The sequence below is a fragment of the Giraffa tippelskirchi genome, chromosome 1 (assembly GCF_054371585.1).
Source record: "Giraffa tippelskirchi isolate mGirTip1 chromosome 1, T2T-mGirTip1v1.2.pri, whole genome shotgun sequence".
NCBI lineage: Eukaryota > Metazoa > Chordata > Mammalia > Artiodactyla > Giraffidae > Giraffa > Giraffa tippelskirchi.
The window spans coordinates 64,458,125-64,485,398 of record NC_137275.1 but is presented as its reverse complement, the minus strand read 5'-3'; the positions used below and the strand labels follow the sequence as shown (position 1 = coordinate 64,485,398).

General features: G+C 36.4%; 1 long non-coding RNA gene across 2 annotated transcripts in view; it reads left to right on the top strand.

The window, feature by feature from the left end:
• Window positions 1–27,274, top strand: part of LOC145521599 (uncharacterized) — a 44,020-nt gene that overhangs the window by 9,474 nt on the left and 7,272 nt on the right. Inside the window, exon 4 of one of the 2 annotated variants that reach the window (XR_014065536.1) lies at window positions 15,162–15,344. The exons of the other annotated variant lie outside the window; for it this stretch is intronic. This is a non-coding gene — a long non-coding RNA (uncharacterized LOC145521599). Of the gene's footprint in view, window positions 1–15,161; window positions 15,345–27,274 lie in introns of those variants that run through there. 2 annotated transcript variants of the gene reach the window in all.

Sequence of the window (27,274 nt, the reverse complement as noted above, 5' to 3'; positions counted from 1 at the left end):
TAAAAATCAAATCTCCAGGGCTAAATTAGTACACATTCAGTAACTTTGAAAATAAGTTTTAGAATGTGAAAAGCCATGAAGTGTGTAAGAAGTTTCAATGCAAAATGCTTTGGAGATTAAAAATTGGTATTCATAATTAAGTGAAAAGATGACTTAATTATACTTCAATGGCTAAGAAAAAAATATTCATTGGCAAACAGTTGATTTACTTAGTAGCAAAACATTGACCATAATTCATCTATATCCTTACTGAAATGTCATGGCTATTTTACAAAATACGTTGTAGCAGACAAGAAGTAAAGGGTTCAAGAATGCATTGCTCCAAAGAATAATTTTAATAATTACTAAAAGCCATTTCAGGGAGATTCTCAGGTGTAACAATGGTAAAGAATCCACCTGCCAATGAAGGAGATGCCAGAGATGGGGTTTCACTCTCTGGGTCAGGAAGATCCCCTAGAGGAAGAAATGGTAATCTCTCCAGTATTCTTGCCTGGAAAATCCCATGGGCAGAGGATCCTGGTGGGCTATGGTCCATGGGGTCACAAAGAGTCGGACATGACGGAGTGACTGAACGTGCATGCATAAGGCACCCCCGTTACTAACGCAATTTGTTAAGAGAATAGATCCTAAAGATTCTTATCACAAGGAAAACTTTTTTCCTTTTCCCCCAAATTTTGTATCTGTATGAGATGATAGATGTCCACTAAACCCATTGATTGTAATAACCATTTCATGATATATATAAGTCAAACCATTCTGTTGTACACCTTAAACTTATTTATAGAGTGATATGTCAGTTGTATCTCAATAAAACTGAAAGAAAAAAGGAAAAATAATTGCAATAATAAAGTAACTCATTTATTTGGTTAAAAATTGACCAAGCTTTAAATGATTTAGCTGCAAATATTTATAGTACATTTAAAACAACATGATAATTGATACAGTTGAATATGATTTGAGGTAATGACAAATGATTCTGGAAAACACTCCTGTAAGCATTCATAATCTAAAGCAAATGACAAAAATGAGCTAACCAAGTGTATAACAGGGGAATTAACTTTCTAATGAAGGCCTAAAAGTATATGTGAAAAAATATGAGAGAGTTGGTAGATTATACTTAAAATTTACAAAAGACTGAAGCTTTAGAAGCCCAATAAATCAATATTATCTGAGCCATATAGAAAGAAAGAAAGAAGCAAAGGAGAGAAGGAAGGAAAGTAAAAAGGAAGCAGAGAGAGAAAAAGAGAGATGAGAAAAAGGAAAACGAGCCTCTTCAAGTGCCAATACCAAAAGAAAAATGACACCAGAGCACCCAGGACTTGAGCTCAAACCATAGATACCTCTGGGGTGGGGATGGGTGTGTGGGACGATTTGCCTTTTTCTGCAATAGTCTCACTTTTAATGTCCATTTGAGGAATTGGCAAACTAAGTTACAGATTTGACCCAGGAAAGAGGATAAAACCAAAATCTGTAAATGTCTGCATTTTGCACTTTCTATGTAGAAAAAAATCTACCCTCCAGCTAATGAAAAACAACAGCTAAAACCAATACAGCTTTTTAAAAAATTCTGTTTGTCTGCTTTGTCAGTTAGTCAAATTAAATAAGTCTAATTTGAGAATTGGAAAGGCAAAGTTTATACCTCTTTTAAATTTGTGACTTGATTTTGCACTGCTTTCATGTTTTTAAAACTCTCAGAACAAGGAGAGAGAGAGAGAGAGAGAGAGAGCGAGAGACAAGCCAGTGAACCTTCTCAAACCAGTGAAACTTGAAATTTGTGGGAAGCCAGAAGTAAATGAATGTAAAATTTCTCTTGTCAGGCATTCCCACACTTGAACATCAGAGGACTCTCAGCCTCAAGAGTTTAATATAATAGAAATACATTAATAAAGAGGATGTAGTAATATAATAAGCATGCTCACAATTATAAGGAGTTAAAACACAAACATAAAAAAGATACAATGCATAAAACGTGGGATCTGAAAAATACTGAATTAGACCTTACACAAATAAAAACTATCAAAATTTAAAATTAAAAAGAAAATGACATAGTTGAAGAGAATTAGTCAAATTGAAGTATATATAAGGCAATTATATAAAATGAAATACCTAAAAAGATGGAAAATACAACAAGACTAAATTTCAAAGAATGAAGACTTAGAGGATGTGATGTATTTCTAATAGGTCTGGAGGGAGACAGCATTCTTAGAACATATTTTAGTAGAAAATGGTAAGGAAAATCATGGTTGAGAATTTTCAGAGCTAGCAAAACACAGGTATTCTTCATTTTGACAAACAGTGAGTCTTGAGCAGAACTGATGAAAATAATCCATTGTGAGACACACAAATTTGATCCAGCAAAACACCAAAGTCAACAAAAACACTTCAAAAGCAACCAGAAAGAAAATGCCATCTATAAGAATCACGTCTAAAATTAAAGGCAGAAATTTTCTGACTTTAATATAACAAATACTTTTAACTAGAAATAAGTAACAAAATAAACCACTTAGTTTAAGCATGTATAATATGATATCATATGAAGTAGGTAAAAAATGTACATAACTGTATATAAATGCAATGATAGAAATGATATGGTAATTGGTGGGTCTTAAGAACATATGGGTAGGTATATACTTTCATCAGTGCTTTATCTATGTGCATGCATTTTTATGCATATACATTGTGTGTGTGGGGGGTGAGTGTGTGTGTGTGTATGCTCAGTCATGTCCAACTCTTTGCAACCCCATGGACGGTAGCCCACCAGTCTTTTCTGTCCATGGAATTTTCCAGGCAAGAATATTGGAGGGGGCTGCCATCTCCTTCTCCAGTGAATCTTCCCAACACAGGGATTGAATCCATGTCTCCTGCATTGTCAGGAGGATTCTTTACCACTGTGCCATCTGGAAAGCCTGAATATGCATTACATAGTTGGTAAAAAAGCATCAAATATGTAATTTTTTTTTGTAAAAAGAAATCACTTAGACTAACAGCAGGCATAGCAAGACAATCAACTTAGAATAGAGAGGCAACGCTATAGTATCCTCAAAAGGTTAAGAAGACAAAATAAATCTATTTATAACACCCAGCAGGACTATTATTGATCAGGAACAAGGGCTGTCTTAGGTTGATTTCTGAAAACGCAAATCCTTAGAACAAAAATTCATTTGAAAGTGATTTGTTAGAAAGTGCTGCCTGGAAAAAATTGATAGGACTGGTAATAACAGGATGATTTTTAAAATTTCAATAAATAGTGCTGGAAAATAAAATATCCATATAAATACAAAAATTATTAATCCAGATCTAAATATGGATGTTAAAGAGCTTCTAGAAGAAAACACAGGAGAATATCTTTATATATGTGAGTAGATTTCCTAAACAGAACATAATACACGCTAATCAGAAAAATTTAATACACTGAACTTAATTAAAACTAAGGTATCTGTTCACCAAAAGAAACCATTAACCAATTAAAAATGCAAACTACATACTAGGGAAAGTATATTCAGTGTATATATCTAACAATTAATATATAAAACTTACCATTTTTTTGATAAACATATTTCCTTTTGAGTTTTTTTTTTAGCATGGGACATTCATCTTTATTATCTCCTGATATACTCTTTAATTCAATACCTTATTTGCTAAAATTTTGTCAGATGATCACACACAATTTTAAGTGCAGGTACAAAAACTACTCTTTATTTATGTGTCCAGATGAAATTCAAGATTTTCTTACTAAGTAGATCAGGAAATGTATATTCAAGAAAGCAAATAGTAAACCTTGCAATACAATTTTTATGTATGTGGTGTGAATATAATATCATTCTATAAATTTATTGCAGATGACATTTATTTTGTATTTCTTTTCCAAGTGGGATGTGGGAGGAGACTTAGCGATTAAAAGCTGAATGAAACATTGTCCTGTCCTCAAAGAATTGATAGTCTAGTAGGAGGAGATAACAATGCATAAATAACCATAATATATTTTTTCATTAAATGTACTGATATTTGAACTCAAAGGTGGAAATTACTACTTCCACAAGAATCTTGAATAAATAAAGATAACCTAAGGTAGAGAAAACTCATGGACAGAGTCAGAGAACTGGGAAAGTATTAAGTAGCTATGGAAAAACAGAAGTTCAGTTTGCCTGGAGTACTGTGAATGTAGTAGGCCTTAACTGTCAGGTTTTGGCTTTTCCTCTTTAAGGGATGAGAATCCCAAAATTTCTGAGCCATGATGCTTAATGTTTTGTTTGTGGAATGTTGCATTTGCTATGACTTTGTGTCACATCTCAATCTTGAATTACATATTAAAAAATAATTTTTAGGATTAACGCTGTGGTATATACACTATGTAAACTAACATGGTCTTTAAGTTTCTAACGATAATTGTTGGCTAGACTAAGAGATGTTTTTTACAACCAGAGCACCAAGATTATGCACATCAGATAATGCCATTTTCTTTTTCTTCTCTAAGAAGACGCAATGAATAGGATGGCTGATAGATCTCAATGTCATTAGAGAAGACATTTGGTAATAGACAATTTGGAACTTTGTAGTTATATAAAAAAGTAAGCCAACTGATGTAGTTCAATTGTGTTTGGCTTTACATAGTCAACATGATGTTAATGCTGAGTAAATATAAAATGGTATAGCTATGTTGTGAAGTTTGGTTATAGGAAGGATGTGGGACATCAGTAGATCACGCCTAATACAAAGTCATTAAATAACAATATAAGCATGTCATGTAGACAAACAAGGATAAATATCAAAAGAATAGTAGAATAAAATTGGTTGTCTTTGGGGACAAGAAATCAGGATGGAAGATAGATACAATTAGTATTTCTCAAAAGAAACCTTGCAAAACTCTTTTATTCTAAATTATGTACATGTACAACTTTGACACAAAATCAAACCTGAAATTAGACATTTCAGAAATGACTTCAATAACACATGGTAATTATCAATAGTTGTCATACCATAAGACAAAGTGTTACTCAGAAAGATACCACTGAGTTTAAATACCATTTTCACTACTACCTGACCTACCTATGTAGCAATGACAAGAATGACATCATTTAGCCAGTACTCACTGTATACTAGACAATTTACAAAGCTATTATTTTTATCACCTCTAGTCTCCATAAGAACACTATGAAATAACTACTGTTGTGACCCATATGTTTCAGGGGAAAACATGGGCATTTAGAAAATTTGATTGTGCTATCCTTATTTACAATGCCAGGAAGAGAGGGTTCAAGCCAAATTAGACTAGTGGATATCTGGATGTAAAGCTCTTCATAACAGTTTAGAAAGGTTAAATATTTGCATTAGTTTGGAATTTTCTCAAGGCATACCTGCAACAAGGATATGAGTGTAAGTGGTATGGGAGAGGAGCAAGAATACAAGACAGGGAAGGGAGGGCAGGCAGTCAGCAAAGGCTATTATTCAGTCAGGAACCACGGTGGGTCACTGGAGCTTGGGAAATTCTGAAATCTAGGGGAGACTTGCTTCAAAAGTATCCCACAGGAGGGTCCAGGAGAGGGGAAATTTTGCAAAAAGTGCCAGTAGTCATTAGTTGAGGGCTTCCAGGGAAGGGCAATAGTAAATTATAGGGACAAGTTTCCTATAATTTCTGAACAGACAAGTGTTTTGGTGGCCAAACAGCCTTTTGTTGTTGTTCAGTCGCTAAGTCCTGTCTGACTCTTTGAGACCCCATGAGCTATAGCATGCCAGGCTTCTCTGTCCTTCATTATCTCCTGGAGTTTGTTCAAGCTCATGTCCATTGAGTCAGTTATGCCATCCAACTATCTTACCCTCTGGCGGCCCCTTCTCCTGCCTTCAATCTTTCCCAGCATCAGGGTCTTTTCCAATGAGTTGGCTCTTCGCATCAGGTGGCCAAAGTAAATATCCTTTAGGCAAAACCAAAAAAGGGTTCTGGTTCTCGCAATGGGAAGTCAGGCTGAAGATCTCTTAAATGGTAAGAACTTGGAGATATGGGTAACAGCATTTTTTAGAAGTCACTAACAGATAACCCCCAGTCTCAGTCGATGAACAACATACAAGTTTATTTCTTGTTTCCATCATGACTTAAGGCAAGACAGGAGGGAGTGCACATGGCTGCTAAGCCAGTCACTCTCAACCAGATTTCTTCCATCCAGATGCTTTGCAGTCTCCCAGAGTTTCACAGTCTTCTCGGATCCAGTGCGTATAGCTAGCCAAGAGAGGGTGGCAGAATTGTGCAGGAATTTTATGGGTGAATTCTCTAAGCTTTGCAACACTTCTGCCTATACACCATTAGCTGAAACTTAATCACAAAACTGCATCTTATTGTCAGAAAGCATTAGAAACATAATCTAGGAATAAAACTATGGTTGTTAATGGGGAAGAATGGGGGAAGAGATACTTAGGGAGTTTGGGATTGACATGTACACACTGCTATATTTAAAATGAATAATGAACAAGGTCCTAATGTACAGTATAGGGAACTCTGTTCAAAGTTATGTGGCAGCCTGAATGGGAGAGGAGTTTGGGAGAGAATGGATACATGAATATATATATATGTATGTATGTGTGTGTGTGTATGGCTGAGGCCCTCTGATGTCCACCTGAAATGATCACAACATTGTTAATGGGCTATACTCCAACATAAAATAAAAAGTTTAAAAAATTAAAAATTAAAAAAAAAGAAATGTAGTCTAAATTCTTGTCCTGGTAAAAAAAGAAGAATCACATTTGTTAAGAATTACTCATAATCATTCAATAATTATTACACTATACTACTTCTCATAAGTTCACCTTGATGTGTTTAACAAATATACATGGATATATTGATATATCCATGTATATTTGCATATATTATAAGTACACATTCATATCATATATCTACTATTTTGCCTGGCAATTGAAAGCTATTCAGTAAAAACTTACCCTCGTGGAAACCATTTTTACACATAAATTCATCAATTCTTTTCATTTTATATTAAAAATAAGCATATTTTATTTAAATTTCATCAGATTGCTTTTTCCTTAGGGTAATTTACCTTAATTTGCTCCACAAATTCAACTACAGTATTCTATAAAGGGATTTATCTTCCATATTACTTAAAATTTTATCTGACATTTTAAGAAATGATGTGGGCTGGCTTGAATACTTTTGAAATGAGTGGTTCTGCAAACATTTTAAAATGCTATCTATATATCAGCAGAAATATGTCTGTTTCCCTGTCCTGCAAGTTTGCCCATACAGCAGGTCATTTTCACATCACATAGAACGTATTTTGATTGTTGCCATTGGATTCACCTTGTTGTTCTGGAAGCTTCATGTGTTTGAGTACAAAAAATGTTGAATTTCAATGAACAAAAGTACTGATAATTTTTTTTTTAGTAAGTTAGGGGCATCATGAAAAAAAAATATGTACAAACTATAGTGGACTCTTGAAATCCCTTACAATCATAAAGTGAATTTAAAAGACCAAGAAGGCAGTATAAGTTTTAGAAAATTATATCATATTAACTTCATCATTTGGCTAGCAGTAGGCAAGTTGCACAAATGGAACTGTAATTTATACTGAATTTCCACTTTTTCTTTCAATAGAGAGGGGAAGGGGAGAGAGAGAAAGAGATCCAAAAGAAGACAGAGGACAGAAATATAGAATTTTGGGGACAGAAATATAGAACTTTGGGCCTGTATCATACTTCAGGAACTATTTTCTTCCTCTCTTATCAAAGAAAAGGCCAAATGGATTGAATATACAGTAAATTTTCTCCTGGGAGCAAATCATCCCTGTGAAGGTCTAGATCTGGAAATGAGTATGGGTGTCATCCCAATATTTTTCAGGCCTAGACATCAGCCCTATTTAGTAGGGTAAATAATATCATTATGCCCTGATTTGATATAACAAGGCAATTTGACTGTGGTTGAAATGCATTCATTTATTTGGATGATCTAAACTAATGTTTCTCAACCATAGGTGATATTTCTTCCCCCAGGAGAAATTTCTGGAGATATCTGTGGTTGCTAAGATTATAACAGATTACATTTAGAATCTAGTGAGTTGAGGCCAGGGATACTGCTAATCATCCTACAATACATAGGATAGTTACTCAAAATAAAGAATTATTTGGATCCAAATTTGTATATGCCAAGATTGAAAAATTGTGACTTATAACTATAGTCTTTTATATACATATGAAAATAGTCCCTATTTCATGTAGAAAGAGTTAGTCGCTCAGTTGTGTCCAGCTCTTTGTGACCCCATGGACTATAGCCTGTCAGGCTCCTCTGTCCATGGAATTCTACAGGAAAGAATACTGGAGTGGGTTGCCAATCCCTTCTCCAAAGGATTTTCCCAACCCAGGCATTGAACGCAGGTCTCCTTATTGCAGGCATATTCTTTACCATAAGAGCCATCAGGGAAGCCCCTATTTTATGTAAGGAAGATTAAAAATTGGAGTATCAATTTATCAGTTCCTACTTTTGTTATAAAATAGTTAAGTGATTATGCATTAAATCTAGACCTCATTTTTCCCCTGCTCTAGTTCTTGCCACAGAGAACACATTATCTATCATTTAATTCTCTTTTGTTTTGCTCTGTTTAATTTGGACTGTCAATTTCTACATACTCCCTATGCTTGACGCTCCTGGCACTAATCCCTTTCACAGGTGTACTGGCCCCATATATTACTAATTGAATCATTAGCCCTTCAAGGCAGGACAGACATTAATCAATGGAGTGAAGGCTCTATATGGTGAATGTGAACTTTCATTTTTCCAGGTTTCCCCCCTAAAGATCTCCCATTTTATTTCACTCCATCAGGCAGCCACAGTCACTGGAGGATGTGGGAGATATGAGATGGACCAGACGGCAATCCCTGCTCCTCTGGTTCGGGTTGTCGCGTTCCTACTCTTTTTCCTATGGCTTCATCACTTGGCTTGATACATCTCACAGGGGGCTTCTGATTTAGTTGGCTGTGTAACCCTTCAGTTCATTTATGAATGCTGAACTTGTTATTCAGTACTATGAGCAATCTTGCCTTGTAAAGCTGGGCAGATTATTAAGCCAGAAGTCTGATCTGAAACAAAATGGAAATGTTCTATTTTGAAATCTTGACTTCCTTTGTTTTATTGAGAACTTGGGAAGTATTGGTTTGGAAACTATCTTCTCTGTTTTAATGTAGTAAAACTGTACATAGGTCAAAGAGTTGATTCAACTAGTTGAAGTCAATACCTATGAAACATTCTGGAAGGTAAATCTGAAAACTGGGAAAGACTTGGATAATCATTATTGTTGTATTCAGACACTAAGTTGTGTCCAACTGTTTGTGACCCCATGGACTGCAGCACTCCAGGCTTCCTTGTCCTTCACTATGGATAATTATGTTGGTGTCCAGATACTTGCATAAACATAGCTCATGCTTCTATCATTTAGCTGCTGCTGCTAAGTCGCTTCAGTCGTGTCTGACTCTGTGCGACCCCATAGACGGCAGCCCACCAGGCTCCCCCGCCCCTGAGATTATCCAGGCAAGAACCCTGGAGTGGGTTGCCATTTCCTTCTCCAATGCATGAAAGTGAAAAGTGAAAGTGAAGTCGCTCACTCGTGTCTGACTCTTAGCGACCCCATGGACTGCAGCCTACCAGGCTCCTCCGTCCATGGGATTCTCCAGGCAAGCGTACTGGAGTGGGTTGCCATTGCCTTCTCCATATCATATAGCAAGCATATACAAAAAGTAACCAAGCCTGAGAACAGTATTTTCATCCTTGGAGGAGGTAATATATTAAAAGAAGAACCATATGTTGGCTTTGGAGTCAGACAATGGAGACTTCAAATCATATCTCTGCCACTACCTCTGCCTCTGTAATCTAGGGAAGACTAACCTCTCTGAACTTCAGGTTCTGCATCTGCAAATCAGATAAAGTAACTCCAAATTTATAGTATTGAGAGGATTAAGGTGTTGCAAGGATTACAGTATATGTATCTATTGCTATAATATTCATATATACACATATGCAGGTATAAATATGTATATATATGTATATAATGCTCATATGCATATTTGTATACACACACACACACACACACACATATATATATTATATTAATATATTATATATAATATATATATATGTGTTGATAACAATCCTTATCTCAGACTGGTCCTGTTTACAGAAAAAGATTGGTTAATACTATCATTCTTACTTGACTCCACTGTTGTATATGATATATGCTCCTCCAATAGCTGCAACATCAGCACTGGGAATGATTTCAACTTTAGAAGTTCAGGGACCGTGTTCCTGGTATAATTCAAGCCAACTGCTAGATATAAAAACCCTAAAGGATTACACACAGAATTCCCTTGAAAAGTCAAATTCCCTGTGCTTATTCATGCATATGCGTTTGTTTTTGTTATTCCTACTCCCTCCATCCCTGTATTTCCCTAATGTTAATAAAAAGCTTCTACTTAATTGCAAAAAAAAAAAAAAAACAAAAACACACACACACACTGGTGTTGTTGTGAGCTGAATTATACCCTACCAAAGTAATGTTTAAGCCCTAATCCCCAGTATCTTAAAATGTGACTACATGTGGAAGTAGGACATTTAAGAAGGTGATTAAGTCAAAGTGCAGCCAGTATAGTGGCCCCTAATTTAATCTATTTGATATTCTTAGAAGAAAAGAAAATGTGGTCACACAAAAAGTAACATCGGGGTTGCATGTGCACACAAAAAAAGAATATGAGGACACAAGAAAGAGTGGCTACCTGGAAGTTAAGGAGAAATGTCTCAGAAGAAATGAACCCTGCTTACACTTGGATCTTGAACACTGAGAAAATAAATTTCTGATCTTTTTTTTCTTTTTACCTCATCTCTGGAAAACTCATACAAGCTTCATGGGCCACTTCAAAATACTACCTTAAAGTATCCAGAAAGACATCTAGAAAGTGGTGATTTCTGGTTTGAGTTCTTCAACGTAAAATTAGAGCTTAAAATTTAGAAGAGATTGTGACTGCATCAAGATTGCTGGGAGAAATATCAATAACCTCAGATGTGCAGATGACACCACCCTTATGGCAGAAAGTGAAGAGGAACTAAAGAGCCTCTTGATGAAAGTGAAAGAGGAGAGTGAAAAAGCTGGCTTAAAACTCAACAGTTAGAAAACTAAGATCATAGCATCCAGTCCCATCAGTTCATGGCCAATAGACAGGGAAACAGCGACAGACTTTATTTTTGGGGGCTCCAAAATCACTACAGATGGTGACTACAGGCATGAAATTAAAAGACGCTTACTCCTTGAAAGGAAAGTTATGATCAACCTAGACAGCATATAAAAAAGCAGAGACATTACTTTGCCAGCAAAGGTCCATCTAGTCAAGACTATGGCTTTTCCAGTAGTCATGTATGGATGTGAGAGTTGGACCACAAAGAAAGCTGAGCACTGAAGAATTGATGCTTTTGAACTGTGGTCTTAGAGAAGACTCTTGAGAGTCCCTTGGACAACAAGGAGATCCAATCAGTCCACCTTAAAGGAAATCAGCCCTGAATATTCTTTGGAAGGACTGATGTTGAAGATGAAACTCCAATACTTTGGCCACCTAATGCGAAGAACTGACTCATCTGAAAAGACCTTGATGCTGGGAAAGATAGAAGGCCGGGAGGAAAAGGGGATGACAGAGGATGAGATGGTTGGATGGCATCACCGACTCAATGGACACGAGTTTGAGTAAACTCCAGGGGTTGGTGATGGACAGGGAGGCCTGGCGTGCTGCAGTCCATGAGGTCTCAAAGAGTCGGACACAACTGAGTGACTGAACTGAACTAAACTGATCAAAGCTATGGTTTTTTCAGTACTCATGTGTGGATGTAAGATTTGTACCATAAAGAAAGGTGAGTGTGAAGAATCGATGCTTTTGAACTGTGGAGTTGGGGAAAACTCTTGAGAGTCCTTTGGACTGCAAAGAGATCAAACCAGTCAATGCTAAAGGAAATCAGTCCTGAACATCCATTGGAAGGACTGATGCTGAAACTGAAGCTCCATTACTTTGGCCACCTGATGCGAAGAACTGATTCAGTGGAAAAGACTGATACTGGGAAAGACTGAAGGCAGGAGGAAAACGGGATGACAGAGAATGAGATGGTTGGATGGCATCACCGACTCAATGGACATGAGTTTGAACAAGCTCCAGGAGTTCATAATGTACTGGGAAGCCTGGCATGCTGCAGTCCATGGAGTTGTGAAGAGTTGGACATGATTGAGCAACTGAACTGATGATTACATCAATTTAAATGTTGATTTCTCCACATCATTGTGTTCATTTTCACTGTAGCTCTTCATTACAATCTGAAATTTAATTCTATTTTTATTTTCTGTAACTCCATCATACTAGAGAATAATCTTAATGAAGAGAGGGAGTGTGTAGCTTGTTCAATACTTTTATTGGCAACTGTGAGGAGAGCACCTGGAGGAAAATAAGAGGGCAATAAAGAACTGTTGAATTATCAGATGAAATCATAGAGCTCTGAATAATTTATCATCATAAGGTAGTAGGGATGACATGATTTAATTCTTCATCATGAAGCAGCTAACAAGCAAAACAGAAGCACCAGAAGTCATCAATTATTTATGATGTTGGATATTCAACTATGATATCAGCCCTTAGACCAGGAAAGATTTTGAAGAGTTAACAATGTTTGAAATACACTTTGATATTCTTTTAAAATGCAATGTGTTTACCACACATTTGTGAAGTGTGATTCAAGGCCATTGCCTGAAAACTCTAAAGCACTTTAGAGCTTTTATAAAGATGTCTGAGTTTGGATAAACACTTTCCTGCAGCCTCTAGAGACTGTATTTAACTTAAGTTCTAAGTGACCTTTAGACCTGACAAACATCTCTTGCAAAGTGTATTTTAGTTTATTTGAAGTGGGAAGTAAATGAGTGATAAATTTTGTTTATATTTCACTACAAAAGAGATGCAAGTTCCTAGCACGATGCTGTTAATTGGCTGGTAAAAATTTATACTGGGTGTTCAAAGAATGAATGTTACAGCAAGTGTTCAATATATCAAAATAAGACTATTTTTGTGAAGCTGAGTTTAAAATCCTCCAAATACATAAATTACTGGTGAACACAATTATAATCTTCTGCTTTTGTCTTTGTAAAACAGAAGAATTTTTGTGACAAATTTTGAATAATAATTTGTAAACTTCACATACCTAATTGAATTTACAAGTGTACGTTGTATTCTGTTGTATTGCATAGTTAACATATATAGTTTAATTATTTTTATCGTATTCCTCTTTCTCATTAAAATTTCTGCATAATATTTAAAAGCATGGTTCCAAATTTAAGCAGACTACAGTTATAATCCTAGGTGGGCCACTTACCAACTGTGTGGGCTTTCTAATTTTCAGTTTTCTTATTAGAACCTATTATTGGTAATAGTTCATATACTTCACAGGTACCCTGAGAAATATATGTTATATAATGTGTATAACAATGTTAGATGATATTTTCTGACACATATTACATATTCAATAAATTTTAGCTATTTTTACTTTTGTAGGGATTTTATTTCTGTGAATGTGTATGTGTTTGAGATACTTAAAGGCTTAGTCTAGACTTCTGGGCAACCCCATAACTAGCACTAGTAAATGCCAAATTAACATGTATGCATGCTTTAACTTCAAGAAATTGATAATTTACTCCTCATGAAACTAACACATTATTTTAGGCAATATTTTACAAGTTACTATTTTATTTATGAAAAGTTACATGGTCTTTTTCATGTCTTTTAAGAGAATAGCTCATATATCTTTAAGCAAATGCCACAAAAAAGATATTAGCAGTTTTTTGGGGGTGGTGGTGAAGGAATTCTTACTTTATTTTAAATTATAAGACTCTTTTGAAATCATGATCAAAATCTATGCCATAAACAAATCTATCCCCTCTAAATGTTTCTTCATGTCCTCTTTTTAAAATTATTATTATCACATTTTTTGTATTAAGAGAACTCAACATAAGATCTCTTTTTAAGGCTAAGTGAACAGTTTGCTTTTATCTGAAAATAAACTATTCAATTTTGTATAATCTGCTGTAGCAGATTGAATGTTCTAACAGGCTGATTAGGAAATAGAAATTTACAGGCAGCAATGTTATTCAGTGTTACTCTTGCGGTCAACAATGGTGAAAAGGGAGTGACTAAAACAAGACTGGGAAGAGGGAGAGGTTTGGCTGTGATGAACAACAGTAAAGGTTTTAGAGGACTCCCCATGGGTCTTTACATTCCTACACTGACTGGTCACTGAATGGAGGTTGTCTCAAGGAAGTAGCCTGATCTTGAACAACGTGACTTTCTTCTGATGAGGGCAATTACTGGGAAGAAAGCAGATTTAAAGTGGTACAACATATGATAGGAACCTGGATTTCACATTGATATGCCCATATCTGCACCTCTTGTGTTGTAAAATAGCTTTAATGCAAAGTTACTTAGCATCTTGTGTCAGTAAACTGAACATTCCATTAGTCTTTGAATAGAGGTGCTAGATTAGGCCCTTCTTGGAGGAAAAGAAAAACCATACCCAGGATATGTATCAATGTCAATCAAAAAGAGTTGCTGCTCCTTTTGGAGTAGACTGTGTCTAATGGAGTTAGTCTTCCACTAAGTGGCTATACGGACTCTTACAAGGATGGTACCACTTTGAGGAATTAGCATCAGTCTTGGTCACTGGCAAGTGAACTGTTTAGAGGCAGCAGTGTTCTTAGACCTAAACATCCTTGGTAGCCACAATTATGCAGTTCATGGGTCTATTGTGCCAGTACTGAGGTGGCTGCTGGACAAATTCTGAAAAGATGCCAACTGGCCTAGTCAATCTATTTAGTTGTTCAGTGCCTCTTCTAGGATGTTTTCTAATGGGTGTTGACATGTGATGCAAAGATCCTCATAGTTCATGCCTATTTTGAATATGCTTATCCTACAAGACTTCATTGTTCTTTTATTTGAATCTTTCCAAACCCCTTATCCCCTAGCCAAGCCATTGACCAGTTTTCATAAATCTACATACGTTCTATGGAATGTACACTTCTCTTCCTACACAAAGTGGATGGCCAGGTTAACCATCTGTTGTCTATATACTGAGAGAATTTACCTTCATTTTTGTCTTTCAGGGTCACCTCTGAATGGGACTACAAATCCATTTTAAGATGGGTCACTGATAAAATAGTGGTAGATGACACGGAAGTCTGGTCACCTGATCATGCCGTCCCACCCTGTTCATGCGTAATTCTGAATGAGTCTCTTTTATACTACAATGGATTGCTGCTAGACACATAAAGCAGTGGGCTTAAAAATAGACAAGTGTGATGGTCAGTTTATTCCCTTTGGACTAAGTCACAGTTCTACGTTTTTCAGTCAAATATTAATTGAGGTGTTGCTTTGGAAGTATTTTGTAAATGTGATCGGCATCTATGATCAGCCAGCTTTAAGTAAAGGAGACTATCCTAGACAATCTGGGTGGACTGGATCAAATCAATCCACCGTTGCAAGAGAAGAACTGAGATTTCCCTGAGGCAGAAGAAATTCCCCCTGTGGATCAAAGCCTCAGCTCCTGCCTGAAAGTTTTGAGCTACCCTTTCTGATGGCTTGGCCTATGGATTTCTGACTTGCATAGCCAGTCCCTCAAAACATATAAGCTAGTTTCTTGCAGTAGACGTTTTCCCTTCTCTGTTTTTCAAAAGGTATATAATTCTCTGCTACATGGAGCATGAACTTTATTTACCCAGAATTTTAGTAGTCTGTGCCAGTGATTCTCGCATTAGGACTTGTCATTAACTGTACACCACTTCTTTTCCCTAACACAGATACCTCAGTACTACTGTACTAGGTCATGTGGTCATACTGGCATGCACCACAGTTTGCAAGCACGTTCCTCGTAGGTGCTACTCAAAGCTGGGAGCACTTTGTCACCTGATAAATGGATCAAAACAGCATTCTCAGAGATGGAACATCCCACTCCTAAAACTCAAGAGACTAAACAGATATTACACTTAATTCTTAGTGGCAGGAGGTACAAAATGCAAAAATTTATCTTTTACATTGGAGAGGATGCCTGGGCATGATTGAAAACTCCAGACTTGTTCCAAACCTCAGTGATATCTACCCTCCAAATATTTATAAGGGTCATCTGATATCCTCTGCAGGATTTGTCTTCCCAGGATTTCAACTCCCTTGCCACTCTTGTTCTCCTGGTGTCATTAAGATTAAGTCATCTATCTGTGGGGTTTTCACTTGCTCCTGTTTTTTTGGACTATTTTTTTTTTTACAGGATGATAGTGTTATTATAGGCCTGTGACAAGTATATTTTAATCTGTCTTAATACTTAGAAATACCATTTCTAACCTTCATTCTTGATAAGGAGGGAAATATATTTGTAAGATCACTGATCGCATAATATATACTGAGGCTGTGTTAATATGATCTAACAAAGATTCCTCATTTCACACAAATGTAATTGGAATTGCTGTGTGGTTGAGATGGCATGAGTCTATACCATCCTCTAGAATCTGTCTAGCATTTTTAGAGACATGAATAGAGTGGAGATATAATGGGCATCACCACTCCAGGAATAATATTAACCTATTCCATTTCCTCCAAGCTATGATATTGCTTCTAATTTTTCTATTTTGGCTTGGGGTAGGGGGCTTTAGAAAACTGCCACTTGACCTTCCAACTATGAATAGGTCTTATCTCACAGGATAAGGAGTCAGTGTGGAGCCTGCCAACTACCAAATATGTCCATTAGATTTTATAATTGGAGATATATTATATTATATTTGGACAAGGAAACTGGTATTAGGTGGGTTTATGGATGAAGTTGACCCAATGTGGGCCACATCTAGCCAAGATTCCATTTATTGCTTGGCCTCCATAAATCACACTCTAACAAAAGGGTTTGATGATGCTTTAGGCCTCTGGTTGTCTATGCCAGTTTGGGTTGTGTGTCTTCAATATCTTTTGGGTATTCTACTTTCCCTACAGTAAGTTCAATAGGGAAAGTACTCAATGGGTACAGATTTCCTTGAAGAAGGAATGGGGGGGAATAATGGCCATGTTTTCTTGCTACAATGTTGCAAGTGTTCTTTCTTCCTTAAACTCAATAGCTACAGTATGTGAGTTCTGAGTCTGAAAACTGACTTGAATTCATAAATTAGGCAAGGTGTTGTGACTTTTAGTTGGTGTGGCTCCTCTTAGATTTCTGATCATTAATCCTTATTTTATTGTTTGCATAGATCAAGAGATGCTCTCCATACCTCTGTTTTGCTCATAAAGACAGCATGTTCTATTACCCAGTTCCATAGCTCTCCAAATTTTTATGGAAACTCTACTGGTACAGGAAACCTATTGAGGATAAAAGTTCAACTTTCTTAATCTTCTTTGAGTTTCTGCTACTTTTATGGTTAAACTTGATTTTCCTGTCCCCTGACAGGATAAGATCAGAGTCTCTTTATATTGATATATTGTCAGGGAGGGCCTCTTAGAATTTAATTGTTCAGTCTTTCATTTTTCTCCCCTGTAAATCAACGATTTCCCTCAAAATAGTTATCTATTTCCTTTGCTTTTGCAAATACTATTTTGGTGTGCTTCTTAATCCCCGGTACATTACTTCTATCAGTGCATTTCCTTCCAGAACATAACAGTTCCTAACACTAAAAGTTTTAACAAACTTCACTATCGCTGCTTGCCAAGAGATCTGAATGCTCTGTCTGCTGCAGACAGGTGATCCAGTAGGCTTCCTAGGACCACTTCTAGCACTAACTATTGCAGACTGTGTTTCCCAGCTTCTGAGACAGAGATTTGTGTACAGGAAGCTTATTGACTCAATATCTGTAACAAAGACAAGAATAAAGAAATGGGTAGAGAGAGACCTTAGGCTATGTTCGAGTCACATCTGTGATGAGCTCTGGGGTTGATAAGGCCTTGCAGAGTTGTCTTGTATGGGAATTTACCTTACAGAGTTGGCTCTCTTTATCCTAAGGCAATTGGTGGGAGATGGGAATCACCGAAAAACTGCCAGAAATCAAATCCCCAGCAGGCAGGAAGAGACACGCTTAGCCTCAAAGTACACACACATGTGCATTTCTTCATCCCTGTGTACCTACTTGCGTATGTGCGTCATGCCTGCATGGGTTAGGGCGTGAATTCCACGTTGAGCATATGCTCTATAGGTTTTTCCTTCAGTAAGTAGGGAATTTGATTATAAAGCCCTTTGTTACTTTTCACTCTGCCTTGCTTTCTTTTCTGAAAACGACCCCTCATACATATTTTAAGACAAACTATGTAATTATAGAAAGAATTTTAGAGAATTAAAGAAGGGTAGTTTGGTTACCTTAGGTTTCGCCCAACTCTCCAAAGTTGTAGTGTCCATTCTCATTTGAGTACATGTCAGAATATGAACTAGGACAAGGATAAGGAAGAGTTTCTCTCTAGATTTTATAAGATATCTTTTTTTTTCTCATGATTTTGCTTTCATTTTTATTGGGCTATAGGTGATGGGTTGGGAAATATCTCTGCATGGTAGGCACCACCAGGGAAATGTCCATTCTCCTCTTCCTAGGATAGCTTTTGTAGCTTTTTCTTTCTCTTGGAGCCACTATCCTTGCCGGCAGCAGCATCTTCAGGTCCGCTGCCAAGTGGCTCCTCCTTGGAAGAGAATTTCCTCTTTTTCTTAGGGACATTCTTATTTCTTGACTCTTAGGGGCCCCTCTCTGGTTCTTCTTTGAAAAAGATTTCTTCCTCTTGGGAAGATTCCACTGCCAGCTCTCTCTTCAAGATCACTGCTAACCAGTTTCTCCTTGAAAAATTAGTTCTTTTCCTTGGGTTTGGAAAAGGAGACAGACAGGTCTTCCATTCCATTTTCCTGAGGAGACTCCTGGCACTTTTTCTCTTTCTTCTTTTTGGGTCTTTCACTTGTCTCCTCACCCTCCTCTGGAGTACTCCTGCTATTTTCTAAAGATTCCAGGGCAATTGCAGCCAGCCACTTCTTTTCCTTCTTTAAGTGCTTCATCTCCTCTTTCCTAGTAATCTCAGCAGCCGCTTTCTCTGTCACCGCTTTCTCTGAACCATTGCCTCCTTCATGACAACCAAATTGTTTAATGGAATCTCTTCAATCTCAAAGGACAGGCACTCCTCAACTTGTTCTCAAAGCTTCTCCCCAAATCCACTGGTGAGTACTTAAGATATACAGTCAGTTCATGAGGTAATATTGCATTTGTTTGCCAAGTATCCAGAGATGCGGTGGACTAAGGTAGAATGGAAAATGAGTCCATGTTTTGGGTTATTACACCTTATCTTCAGGGCTCTGGAAACTTGGTATGTTTGCTGGACCTAGGAAATCACTCAGACATCAGGACTGGCCAGGGTTAGAGTGTCTTTTAAAATATAACACCATAAAATATTTTATTTGAAACTTTTTGAATCTCTAGAAGATGTCAAATGCTCATATTTAAATGTAAGTATGTATGCTCATCCTAAACTAATCTAGATGCACTCTTCTTAGCTCTGGTGTCTCAGTTACTTTCATTAGGAGGGAACCCTAAGATCTGAATGTAGACTGAGGTACTGGCAGTTTTGTGGGGAAGAGGTTTAAAAATCATTAATGCTATCTTCTGTTACTTTTATTCTTAAACAGCATGAGATTTTAAGATGAATTATTTTGAAGGTATTTTCTGAAATAATAGGAGAGTATTATAGCCACCCCCTCTACAAAAAGAGGGTACTTTTCTGATGCATGAAGTTTGTAGGTGTAGGATAGCATATGTGGTATTATCCTTAGAAATAGTGTATATAATACAGGTGAAAGTGACCCTAGCTCTCATTTGAACTAGGTTTGTATTAAAAGAGGTAAGAGAAAGAGTTTATTCTTTCTTTCCCTTAATGCAGTTAATGTCCATGCAAGTGAAATTCAGTATAAAGAGTCACTTGCATTTGCTCACCATGTAAAATGACACCGACTGCTTCCCAACTTCCATATGTGGGATCTGAATAGGTGAACACTTTCATCTCAAGTGCTGTCGTATGTATTGCCCCTGTGAACATCTTTTAGGTTCTGCCCTCAAGTCAGCAAGTTGCCTTCTATGCCAGTGGTGGTAGTTTATCATGTTTTTTCCCCACAATAAATTCCAGTCCTTCCCTGGCTTGGCTGTGACCACCTGTTCTCCCACACCTGTTTCAATTTATAAACCATATGCTGTAGTCACAGCTGAGAACCGCTGTAGACATGATGTGATTTCTCATAAATATTTCATAAATTCAAAGTTTCCTGCACTTCAAAATATTTTGAAGGCACCGATTTTACTGAAAACCTCACAGAGACTGAGATACACTCTTTATTATGATCATTATGCAAGCAAAGAAGATGAAGTTTACATCCTTATAAAATAACCTGCACCAATACTGAAATAGCACTATATTGGTATTTATGCTTTTAAACAAACAGAACTGCAGCCTATGGTAAAATAATTCAAGTGAAGTAATTGGTCTGAAATGTACATATGCTCAGGAAATCCAGGGAAACAGATGTTTTCACATTGCACTTCCTACGTGGAATAAGAGACATGCTTCACAAGACTGTCAGATAGTTACCATGTATATTAATTGGCACTCTGTTGTTATTAGTATTTTGAGAATGTAAATTAAGTGAATTTTACAAATCATACTTTGTAAGTAATGAAATCTAAAATTCAGCTTGCTTGAATAATAAAGAAAATTACCTAGCCTATTAACAGCTAAGTGTTAGTTGCTCAGTCGTGTCCAGCTCTTTGTGACCCCATGGTCTGGTCTGTTCATGGGATTTTCCAGGCAAGAATACTGGAATGGGTTGCCATTCTCTACTCCAGGGTATCTTCCCAACTTGGAGCAAACCTGGGTCTCCTATATTGCAGGCAGATTCTTTACCATCTGTGCTACCATAAGAGATCTATTGAATTTAAGGCTTGGATTGATTCAAGAATAAAAGAATTGTGGTCTGGACTCTGCTTTTCTCCCTCCTATTCTCAGTTTTGTTTTTATAGTACAGTCCTACATTTATATTTAGAGAATGTATGCTGTTATTTCATCAGTCTTCATTCTTTCCTGTTTCAGTGCAAAAGAATTTCATACGGTAGCCCTACAAAACAGATAAACAACAGTAAAAGCCAAGAGAACAACAATGAAGACACCTTCCTTCTCTCCAGAAGTCTTAGTAAATATTTTCTCTCATCTCATTTAGATTATAATCTAAATGACTATTTATGAAATAAGTATTTTTAACCAAGAAATGAGGTATGAGAAGCCAGTCAGTACCTAACCCTAGGAATTCATCCCTCTGAGACCACGTTCTTGATAATAGGAAAGAGGCAAATTTCCCAACAGGGGAAATAATCGTGAATAATTACTAATTCAAAATACCAAAGCCATCGGTAGTTTGATTATCAAAAATACACTACACTGTAACAATCAGAAAAGAGATATAATCCAGCTTTTGTGGGAGAAAATTTGCTTAAAAGACAGAATTATAACAGACCTCCAAATAGATTTTTGCTAAGTTACAATTAAAATACCATATTTTCTTAATGTGCAATCTAAAATGAGACCCAGAACAATAACATCCAAAAAGCATAATGCTTCTAGATGATTTTAAAATTTATACTATTCAAGTACTATTGAGAGATTATTTTCATTTAATTGTTTAAAAATCTATTCATATAGTAAGGCCAAAAGACATCCACAAATACACAAATGGTTATAATCAAAATGAAACATGAGTACACCTGCATACATTCCTTCCATTACACTTCATTTTGCCTTTTGTTGCCGCCACAATGAAAAAAGTCTTGATTCATAGTGCTTCAGAGGTGACTTGACAATTCTATGTTTAAGATGCTTCTTTCATATATAACAAAAAGATATTCATAAGTTGGTTAATTCACTAGTTCTATTTTTTGTTATACATCATCTCCTCAAAGCATTTAAAAAGCTTAGATGTTGTAAAATCAAAACAGAAGTTTGTCCACAATAATTCAGGCATTTCCTAAAAAATGAACACATAGAACTGTGGTTATAATCTGTCTTCTAGATATAGAGATACTATCAAAGAGTCTTATTTTTCATCCTTTCTTTCCTCTTTGCCCTACAGGTCTAAGGATAGTAAATGATGTCTGTTATTACTATTCCTGTGGTACTGTATTATTTCTTGATCACTAACCCAAAACCTGCCTTAAAACTTTTTAAATTGTTCTTTTATTAAACTTTCCTTATATTACTCAACTGGAGTATGCCAAATTAGTTTACTAATGCAACTTGACTGATAGCAGATGAAAATTTCAGGTGATAGCACATGTCCTAAAAAAGTAACACCATCACTCAAATAGATTGTCAACCTCCTGAGAGAAGATAGCAAAATAGAAGGACCATCTTGTCTTGCTAACTAATGTGTCTCCGTTACTTAGCAAGGCTTCCCTGATGGTTCAGCGAAAATCTGCCTGCTGATGCAGGAGACACAGGTTCGATCCCTGGGTCCGGCAGATCCCCTGGAGAAGGAAATGGCCACCCACTCCAGTATTCTTGCCAGGAAAATCCCATAGACAGAGGAGCCTGGCAAGGTCTCAAAGAGATGGACATGACAGCGACTAAACAACAATTACTTAGCACAGTATTTGTAATATAGAAACATTCAATAACACTTTTTAAAATAAAAGAACATATATTTGAATGAAAGAATGAGGGTTGAAAAGGTACATAAGAGGATCACTCAAATATTCAAACTCTTTGCCAGGATTTTTAAAAAATGTTAGACATAGCATCCAAGTTATATTCTAAAATTATTCTTATATGATTTGAAAATTTTTAGTCTTTATAATTTGATACAACTGTATTGAGTTGAATTATGTCCCATCTCTCCCACAAAATTTATGCCCACTCAGAACCTCAGACTTTGGGTCTTATTTAGAAATAGAATTTTTGCAAATGTGACTGAATTCAGATGAGGTCATAGAGAATTAGGGTTTGGTGTAATACGATTGGTGTACTTATAAGAAGAAAATTAGTCAAAGCGACATACATGGGGAAGACAATGTGAAGAAACATAAAGAACACCATATGAAGGTGGAGGGAGAAAATGGACAGATATGTCTATGGATAAGGAGCATCAAGGGTTGGCTGGAAGCCACAAGAAGCCAGGAGAAAGGCATGTAACACATGAACACCCAAGAAGAAACCAACCCTGCTGTCACCATCATTTCAGACTCTGGCTTCCTGAATGATGAGAGAATAAATTTCTGTTCTCTCATGCTGTTAAGTTTATGGCAATTTTTATTAGTTCTAAGAAACTGATAAAAGAGTTAATTTATTCATAACAAATGTTTATGAATATCTGACACATGCCAAGCACTAGTCTATGTTGTGGTGATACAGTGGTGTACAAGACAAAGTGCTTCTCTTCATGGAACACATGAACTGACAGAAACAAATATATAAATAAGCAGGGGACACCGTGTCAGGGAATGATAAAAGCAACAAAGGAGTAAAGCAGTGTATGACACAGAGTTACAAAAGTGTACTATTTTATATGAAGTAATCCCAGACCTTTCTAATGTAGTTATATTTGATGAGAGATGTAATTGAAATGAAGAATCAGAATATGTGAAGATCTGGGATAAAAGTATTCTAGACCAAGAAAACACAAGTGCAAAAGCCCTGAGGTGTGACCAAGCTTGGTGTATTTGGAAGCAACAAGTAGGCTAGTGTGTTCATACTATAATGCATAGGGCAGCGGAAATCATTTTGGTGAAACAGCATAGTAATGCCCTCTTGATAAGGAATTTTTATTCTAATTGAAAGCCATTGCTGTTTGTGTACATAGGGAAACGTATAAAATTTTTAATCCATATTTAAAAAACAACACTCTCACTTCTGTGTCAATAATAAGTGTAATAGGCAAGTGTGAAGGTAAGGAGATTGGTTAGTAAGCGATTGCATTAATTTAGGTAGGATATCATGATAGTGAGGTCTAGAATGTTGGCAGTGAAGGTTATGAAAAGAATTCAGTCAAGACAAATATTGATGGAAGAGAAAATAGAATTTGCTGTGAGACATGAACATATAGCATGAGGTATGAAAGAAAGACCAAGATCAAAGATGAATCTTTTATGGCCAAAATAATTAGTACATTATGGTGTGATTACTGAAATATGAAACAAGAAAAGCCGAGAGTTTAGTAGCCAAGTTGAATTTGGAGTGCCAGTAGCATATTAAAGGGAAAGACAAGTAGATAGATAACTGGCATTGGAAACTCGGGAGTAGTTTTCCTGTGAACACAAGAGAAATGGGACAGTGAATTACTGTTCCATTACAGGGCAAAGTGGTATTTCAGTAAGTCAACCATGTCTATATTTTTTAACCTGGGAGATATCAGAGTGTGTTTGTTTGCTGATGGAAATAGTCCAGAACATAAGAATAAATCTATCATTTAGGAGGGATGAAGGAATTGCAGGGACATTGTGCCTGAGGCAAATTGAAAGGATTCAGTGTGCAAATGGAAGGGTTGGACTTAGCTAGAAGTTAGACTCACTTTAGCTAGAAGTTAGGTTCATTTTAGCTGAAGGACAGGGCTGAATACAAGGGTATACACCTAGGCTGTTTGGTGTACTCGATGTTACCAATTTACATAGCTTTCTTCTAATTGCTTCTTTTTTTTTTCTTAGAGTCAAGAAAGCTTAGAATGAGGAGAGGGAGAGTCTTGAGAAGAAAAAAAGTTATTGAAAAATTATGTCAGAGTAGAGAGCAAAGTGTGAAATTAACACAAGACGATTTTATAGCGGGGCAATGCTGAGGGCCCACTTAGAATCTCTTGTTGTAAATTTAAAGTGAAACAAGCCAGGAGGGTTCTCTTGACTTTTTTCTGGTTGTATACTACTGCTTAGGCACAGGTGAAAAGGAGGTAAAGTTGGGTTTAGCTGGTTTTGTGAAGTCAGTAGAATACAGAGTCAAAGAATTATGTATGTGTGCAAAGTGATAGACTTTGGAATTTAAACTAGTAAAGAGGGGAATAAGGACATAAAGGAAGGACATTAAAATACATGGTATTGAGGAAACCAGAATTGAGAGACACGTGTACCCCAATGTTCATTGCAGCACTGTTTACAATAGCTTGGACACGGAAGCAACCTAGATGCCCATCGGCAGACAAATGGATAAGAAAGCTGTGGTACATATACACAATGGAATATTACTCAGCCATTAAAAAGAATACATTTGAATCAGTTCTAATCAGTTGGATGAAACTGGAACCTATTATACAGAGTGAAGTGAGTCAGAAAGAAAAACAGTAATACAATATATTAATGCATATATATGGAATTTAGAAAGATGGTAATGATGAACCCGTATGCGAGACAGCAAAAGAGACACAGATGTAAAGAACAGACTTTTGGACTCTGTGGGAGAATGCAAGGGTGGGATGATTTGAGACAATAGCATTGAAACATATATATTACCATATGTGAAATAGATCACCAGTCCAGGGTCGATGAATGAGACAGGGTGCTCGGGGCTGGTGCACTGGGATGACCCTGAGGGATGGGATGGGGAGAAAGGTGGGAGGGGGTTCAGGATGGGGAACACATGTACACCCATGGCTGATTCATGTCAATGTATGGCAAAAACCACTACAATATTGTAAAGTAATTATCTGCCAATTAAAATAAATTAATTAAAATTAGAATAAATAAAATACATGGTATTAAAAATGACATGCTTAATTATTAGAGGCCCCAGTGGATAAAACATGTAAGATACATAGATGCTAAAGTGAATAAACTAGATTAAAATAATGCATTTAAAATCTGCAAAATATAAAACAGGCAAACTAACTAAATTGAACTCAAGAACACTGATTTTGATTAATTGATTAATTAGGGAAAATTCAGATACTATTAAAATTTCTTCTTAAGATGCCTGATTCACATCATTTGGAAAATTTTTCTTTTATATCTTCATGCTTGTTCTCTAGGTGTCTTAAGAATAAATTTAAATCTGAAGCCCTAGATCTTAGTAAATATTATAATAAATTTTTCTCAATGGGGAGAGTTTATTTTTATTGTTTGACACATATGTTATCACAAAAATGTTGAGAGAAATCACATTGTTATAGTTTATTTCTGTACCATAAATTTTTGTTAGAGTTAAAGCTCAGTTTATTATCAAAGGTAGAAAATTAGTAGGTTATATGTTTTATGTCTTCTCTTAAACTGATGATTTATTTCATTAATGGTTGTTTTCTTGACAACTGGAATATCAATATATGAGTTTCTAAAATTCTCCTCTTTACAGTGATATTTTACTTTAGTCTATTCTTATTTAATTTTTTAATTTGAAAATTAAAATGTTAGTAATTTCTTTTTTCAATAATGTAGCTAATTTTTAAAAGATTGTTGAAAGTTTCACTCCTGCTTAGAATGCAGAAAACTGTAAAAACACAAAAAGAAAACAACCCCCACCCCCCAAAAAAATGCTCCCACAACAATGAGGAAAAGATGGCTAATCTACAAATCACATGTTTTCTTGAGTTCATCAGAGCACTGAAATTGCAAGGAAATCAAAGGACAAAGAGAGATTTGCCCCTCCAGAAGAGATGAGAGTACAGCCAGGAGAGATGAGAGTACAGCCTCACCTTTGGCAGATCACAGAGAAATATGCATCCACCATACAAAGGGGTAACAAGAAATCAACTAAAATTTTTAATGAATTTAAAGCCTAAGTATGACAGCCTTCCCCTGGTAAATTGTTACCCATAAAAGTTCTTGGATATCCTCGTCCATAGAAGTTGATAAGAGGCCATACAAGAAATTCAGGCAAGACATTATTGATATTCCTGCTGCAGCATGAGGGAGCAAAAACAACAGGTTCCCTAACTTGCTCCCTGAGTGGGGGTGAGCTGGTCCCTTAAATAGGGTGAGGGTAGGGGCAGGTCCAGGGGTCATGCTGGAAGGGTGCTTTAGGTGGTCTGCCCACTCCCTTCAGGGACCATGAGCAGTACCCTGCTTTTGCTTCTGACACCTCAGAAATGACAGCTGAGTTTTGGGTCTTTTTGTTTCTTGTTATTCATAAATTTCCCCCACTGCGCATGCTCACAGTTAATTTTAGTCCTTTATGATTTCTTTGTGTTCTGTAGCTCCAGGAGATCGAGACATTTGCCCAGGTGCAAGCACTGCAGTAGAGGGTCCCAGGTCCTGGCCTGTCTCAAAAC